Source organism: Pteropus medius, unplaced genomic scaffold (assembly GCF_902729225.1).
Source record: "Pteropus medius unplaced genomic scaffold, Ma_sr-lr_union100, whole genome shotgun sequence".
NCBI lineage: Eukaryota > Metazoa > Chordata > Mammalia > Chiroptera > Pteropodidae > Pteropus > Pteropus medius.
The window spans coordinates 4,456,497-4,463,862 of NW_024351730.1; the positions used below are offsets into that span (position 1 = coordinate 4,456,497).

Consider the following 7,366-nt stretch of genomic DNA (forward strand, 5'->3'; position numbering starts at 1 on the left):
CCAACCAATAATAGAGATAAGATTTTCAAATGATTCAGACTTAAAAAAACTTTATGAATATTAGAAATAGTGAAGTTTCAAAAAAATAAATTACAACACATATAACCATGTTATAACTGAATCTTATTTTTAAAAAATAAAATATAATTGGCAAATTAAAGAAAGATTACATTAATTTTTTTAAAGAGAAATAATACAGAAAAATGGAAGCATATTGTTTTTAATAAGAAAGATTAATTACTTAGTTGACAATGACTCCAAAATTTTTTACCCTAATTTTAGAAACATACACACACATACACACAGACTTAGGCACACATGAAGAAAAACATAGTTAGAGACAAATAGGAGAGTACAGGCTTACTGTGCTTAAATTAGTTATCCCATAATTCCAAAATAGAGTGCCTTACTTCTGGTTTTAAAATAATTTCTTTCTTCACCTAAAATATTTTGAGCTCTATCTATTCTAGTAATAAGTTATATCTGAAATGGTATTTTGGAATTGTGGGAAGGATATGCTATTAAAATCAAACGATATATCTTGAGTTCCAACATCATCATTTACTGCTTCCTTGACCTTGGAAAACTACTTTATAATTATAAACCTCTGTTTTCTAATTTATAAAATGGAATGCCAATTCTTGCTTCACTCTAAGCAATGCAATTCCTTTGGTATTGACAAAATCAAACTAATTCTAGTAGAGCAGGACAAGTTTCAAACTACCTTGTTAAATGGAGATATGTGTGATGTGAAGAGAGTGTACTCTAAATCATAAACTACTAAATCATAAGCTACTATCTCATTATTTACAGAAAATAGAAATGTCGAGTTACGGAGAAATCATAATTTGCACAACTTATTTTGCTGCTGCTTTCATTATGGATGATTATACTGTCGACTATCTTAACAAAGAGAGTGAAGTAGGAATTGCCAACTTATGCTTTACCTTAGAAAATGAATAGGTCCATTTGTATCATAGAGTGATGATACTGTATGTTAAAATATCATGAACATGGACATAGTTCTTCAGTGCTTCTTCCTCTTTTTCTTTCATGCTATTTTACCATAGTGAATCAAAGGCAAGCTTGGTCATCATCTCTCTGCTTTTTCTTCTCGCATACTGCAGCCACTTCAGCCACTGCTCTGGCTATGTGCTAGAGATGCTCTTCTACACACCACAGGTATGGCTGGGCAGAGAGGGAACCTCTCCTTTGCTGTCTATATTACTCTCCCTACTCATGTGTGTTCTGGGAAGAGGGCTGCAGTTATCTTTTGCATGAACCTGTTTGGGAATAAATTTAAAAATAACTTGTTTTATGATTCAGTCCAGATTACCTGAAAGGTCTGTATTTAGTTTTCAAAGACACATTCAAATAATGATAAAATGCTGCTACAATTTCCTTGGCAACTATCCTTTGTTCACTTCATAGTTTGGAGTTGCTATGTTTGATGCAGATCCCATAATCTTTTTTTTTTTTTCTTGACCTTATTGTCATCTCATACCATCATAACCTCACCCTGGTTCCTATCTTTTCGTATTTTACTATCTTTTTTTTTTTTTAACTTTGTCCCACATCTTTGTCCTACCTACTCCAGGATTGCTATACAGTCATAAGTCTCATATTTATACCTCTTACCTTAGGAAAGGGCTTGTGGATCCCTCAAATACTTCAGTATATAATGTTACTTGGTTTTCATTTTTCCAATAAAAAACTTTTCTTGACTCAATTTTGCTCAGCCAGAACTATGGAGTAAAGCAATTATACATACTACTTTTTCTTGAACAGTCCCAATTATACTTGTTCTGGAATAACTTAACAACTCCTTTTTTTTACTCTAAATTTTTTCCTAGTTTGTATAAAAATTATATGGTCTCTTACCTGTAGGAGAAAATGCAGATGATTAACTTAATTCATATTATTTTATGATGACTAGAAGTGTCATAACTCTCTTTTACACAAAGAACTCTCTGGAAACTATCTTAATAGGAAAGCAAAAAGGACTATATCTGAGACTTCAGTTAAACTATAAACAGGGTTTCTGCTGGAAATATGAGTAGTAAAATAAAAGCATAGAAAATATAGGGGAAAATATTCTATGTTATGTTTAATGTTTAGGGATAGAAATGTGGCTGTATAGTCAATCCTAAACGTATTCCTTGCCCATAAAATTAGAACTTTTAGAACTCTAGTTAATCATAAACACATCTTATGTGGGTTCTTATCTTACTTGCTTGAAGTTGCCACTTATGATGCTTGACATTTTCCTCTACCTGAGATGTCCAAAGACATACAAATGTATCATGCTCACCAGAAAGACTTGCACACTGATTTCTGGAAAACCTTTCACAATTATTCACATTTTACTATAACATACTTTTAAAGCAGTACATCTAAACACCTACTGCTTTAGACAAGTTGGTTGTTATTCATCTTCAGTTTAGGAAAGGCTTACTCATTCTTTGCAGACAAGAATCAGTTCTGAATACAAAAGCAGAAGCTTTATGGATATCAAAGAATAGTGTTATATCTAGGTGAATAGCTGTTTTGTAAGTAGTACAGTGACAAAGGTATAAATGGCACTACAAGTGGATATATTTTCTACAGGTAAAAAGATGTTGAAATTTACTCATAAAATGTTTATTCTCTCGTCCAGAATCCAAATAATGTGAAATGGCAAACACACGAGCAACTTTTGCCCTCTACTTTTATGAGAAAGAGATAGAAGACATTAAAAAGTTGATATCAAATAATTCATTGGGGTCTATGGCCATATCACCTTGAACAAGCCTGATCCCATCTGATCTTGGAAGCTAAGCAAGGTTGGGCCTGGTTAGTACTTGGATGGGAAACCACCTAGGAAGACCAGGTGTAAAAGATAAGGGATTGTAAGTTGACAAGATCCTTGCAATCTGTGAGGTCAACCAAGGGTTGCCTCATCTAAAAATTAATAATAATAATAATAATAATAATAACAATAGTAATAATAATTCATAGGGTCTATTTTATTATCCCTGCAGAAATCATCTAATTTTTTATCACTTCTATACTTGCACTGTAAAATAAGAAGTGATATTTAAGAGGATAAGCCTATAGCAGTGAAATATTAGAAGTTAAAAATATTAATGAGAACCCAAAATGTGTAAATTAATAAATGAGATATGATTTAATAGGAATAGTTCCTAGCAAATAGTAAGAACTCCATAAAAGTAATAAAAAATGAAGAGTCCTTTGTTTAAGGAATGTATAATTTAATAAAAGAACTTGGGAGGATACACAATACACTGTATATAAAACAGAGTAGTTTCAGCATAAAGAAATATCACTTTGCTTACCCCAGCTCCATTTACAGATTTCAACAAATATGATTACAAATCCAGTTTGTTACTCCTTCTGTTTGTTGATAATCCCTAGATAAGACCTTGACAAATAACAAGGAGTCCCTTTCTTTTTTTCTACTCAGCTTAGGTCCAAGTATCATATTACTTTTCCTTCCTCTCTAATCCTATAAAATAACATTTCCTCCTATGGATTCATTTAAAACCAAAGAACCAGCTTTAATAACTATAACTTAAACATTAAGGGATTCACTTAATTTTACTACAAACCCAGTTATTTCAACAGGAATATAACACACATGACAATAAATAGGGTCTCAACTTGTGGTCTCAACAGCAGATCAGGGATTTATGAAGTCCTACACTCTATGGCTATCGCTGCACCACAGGTCCAGCATGGCTCCCTGGGCTACAGACAAATGCAGGAGAGAAGGGTTATGCCCTGATGGTCAAATGACAAGTGGAAATTTACTCCTTAAACTCTCAAAAAAGTTGAGAAATAATTGGGAAGAGGTTTTTTATTCTTATTTTTTATTTAGAATTGGCAAGCTAGAATTACAAAAGATGCCAATAAGTCTATCTAAGCAGGTGACATAATTATTTTACCAGTTCCCATGAAGAGCAAGTACGGCAAAGCCAGCTAGCACTGTTTCTATTGTCACAGTGACTGGCATCACGAACTGGTAAAAATATTGAGATTAAAATAGAATCCAAAGGACAGAAAGGTTTGGGGAAAAATGTGCCACCATTTTATATTTTATGATGAAATACCTCTCCAATATAATTTTAGGTTGAGTCTAACATACAAGGGTAAAATTTAAGATGGCTATATTATACTATGAGATTATAATGTAAATGGAAAAATTTTTGTTGTTTTTTATGATTCGAGTACGCTAAATTTTTGAAATAGGCCTTGCAGCATACCACACTGGTTTAACATCCTTAGCTTATTAGTACCTTTTACTGGTGACAAACCTGCTTCTTAAATTAATGGTTAGTTTCAAGCCTTTGCTGAGAAATCAACTGACAAGCATTTATCTTATATCTGGGATATGTTTATAATGTTGCCCTTAAGGAATCTGCAATCTAATTGGGAGGCAAAATGAATATGCACAAAACAAAGAGAAAATAGTAAGGGCTAAATTTGTAACATGACTCAAACTGTGAGAACGATTCATATAAGAGAGACAATTATCTATAGCCATCAAAGAAGACTTTATGATAATGATAAATTTTAATTGTTTTGAAGAACTTGAAGAGGTCTTGAAAAATGAGAAGTTTTTAATAAATAAAAGATAATTAAAAGCAGTATTCAGATGAAAATTACAGTATTTTCAAAGATTGGGGCAGGAGTCATGATTCAGTGATAGGATAATGGTCTGAGAGCAGAAAGAAACTGATTTATGCCAGGAAGAGGATACATGAAAGAAAATTCTAGCTTCTCAAGTATCTTTAGAAATCTTAGATTAATTTCAACAGAAATTTACATGAAGAATGTTTAATAAACACTTGTATTAAAATTTGTGACATTATTTATAATTTTTTTTCTGTTATCTATTTTGAGATCCAAACCACACTGAGAGAAAGAAAGGAACAAGAGCAGTTTCATGGAGGTGACCATGCTCTGCATGTTCTACTCATAGCTTGGCTAATAGTATTGGTTAGGGGTGTTGGGATAGGTTGTGGTCTCACAATAAATGTAAACAAATATTACTACTACATGGCCTGTATACTGATCTTATCACACTCTTTCACACTTGAATGAATGCTTCACTCAGGCTTTCTACTAAGTATGCAGTTTTTATCAAGCATAGTATCTAAAACAAAGATACAGTTCCAAATTAGAAGTTATAAAACATTTCATCTTATTATTCTTAAAATCAAATGAAATCTTATTAAAGACCCAAATCTATAAAACAGATAAACTGTAATAGTGATTTTAGATCTAATGGATAATCTTTGTCTGGAGCGAGCCTAAGTGCTTTATACATTTGTTGTCTCAGAAACCACTGTGAGGTAAATGTCATCATCTGTTTTTCTTGTGAGGAAATTGCTTTAGATTCCACATCCACTAAGTGGTAAAGCTCACGTCTAGATTCAAATTCATTTGATTGAAAAGGCTGCACATTCAGCCGCTGTCTGGGTTTCTCTCCAGTAACAGAGGACCTCCTCTGGTTTAAGCTGTAACTGAGTCAGGAGGTGCATGCCTGCTACGATCTTTTCTCACAAGAGGTATGTTGCCATCCTTGAGAGAACCCAAAGGATTATATGTAGCACAATCTGAAAATTATGAGTTTGGTTATTTTGAGTTAAGCAATTGTTAGTTAGGTAGCCATGAGCCACGGGAGCGAATGCCCAACTCTGTAACAATAGAAATGACAACACCGACAGTCCAACCCAAATGCTGTCCCTAAGACCTCCCAGAAAAAAATTCATTTTTTAAATAACAGTACTCCTACATCCTGGAGTACAAGGAAATAAATGACCATAGCATAGCAACCAGTTTAGGATAGCCACAAATGCTTATGCAGTAAGGAACTCTCTGACCTTTTTTTCACCTTGGCCTCATTATACCATCATTATAATGTCATAGATACATCTGGAAGTTCATGCATCTAATTATAATGAATTGAATTCTGGGAAAGTACATGCACAGTTAACAATAGGTTATCTAACAGGCAACTGTCAATCAAATGACCTCACACATCAATCAGCTAGCACCAACTTTGTAACCTCCCATCACGGCCCAGATATAAAACAAACCTCCCCACCTCTAAGAGGCTACAGCCCTCTCCCGTGTAGCCTGTTTCCCTCTTGAAATGTACTTCAGTAAATATCGCTTCTCCTAAACTTTGCTGATTAGTAATTCATACTGCATTGGCTGAAATGACAGAGGCTCTCCAGCACCACTGGAGCTATAATGTATTAAGATCTCCCCCAGTGGTAACACGATGAAATGATATTGCCCCAGACAAATACTATTTAATTCCAGATGTTTATGCTCTTTTCTTAAATGTAATTTTGATATTAACAAGAAAATCCAAATCTAACCTCAATTCAGAAATAAATATTTTTCAAAATTACTTCGAAGATTATTACTTACTGAAATACAGATTGTTTTTATTAATCATGCAAGAATATTGTAATTTTTTTGTTAGAACTCAGAATGTATGGTTCTATTTACATATCATTAAGGGTTTAGTTAGGTCCCTTAAACAATTGATAAAAAGGCTATAATGTATATGAAACATGGGATTTAGTACTAAAATAACTCAACATCATAACATTATTTGTAATGATATTTTTGTTGGGAAATGAATTCAAATAAAATTCGGGATGTCCAGAAATCATCTTTCTGCCTTAACCCCTCACTGTCTGTACATACACATACATTGCTATGAAAGGTAGAGACCTACATTTTCCCGTGTCCATTCTCCTTTTTGTGGCATTGGGATCAGGATCTCTTTCTGCTATAGCATAGTTTTGGTTATTACTATTAACTGAAGCAGATGTCTGAACAAAGTAAGGAGAATGTAGAGATGTAAGTAAGGATCAGGACTCTTGTATGGGGCAAGAAATCGGAGTTTAAAGTAAACTTTCCCGAGAGTAAAGTCAGACATCAAGAGAGAGGGAACTTTGTTGACTTTGTCCTTTTGGCAATGTTGTTCAATAAAAATATAATGTAAGTAACATATGTACATTTAATTTTGATAGTAGCTATGTTAAAGAACAGTAAATAAAAAGATGATATTAGTTTTAATAAACTATTTTATTATTTATTTATATCTAAATAACTAATTATTTATATCTAAATTATTTATATTTAAAACATCATTTCAATATGCGATCTATATTAAAATTATTAATAAGGTATTATTTTACGTTTTTAACTTTTTATTATTTTTTCAAAATAAGTCTTCATAATGTTTTTTATTTTATACTAATAGCATATCTTAATGTGGGCATTAAATTTTTAATGCTTAGAATGAGTTTAGAAATATGTTCAATGAAAAGAAAAGTACACCATT

General features: G+C 32.6%; 1 pseudogene; it reads left to right on the forward strand.

The window, feature by feature from the left end:
- The first annotated feature begins 2,762 nt into the window (after positions 1 to 2,762).
- LOC120588450 (uncharacterized) lies at positions 2,763 to 2,881 on the forward strand (annotated as a pseudogene).
- The last annotated feature ends 4,485 nt before the right edge of the window (positions 2,882 to 7,366 follow it).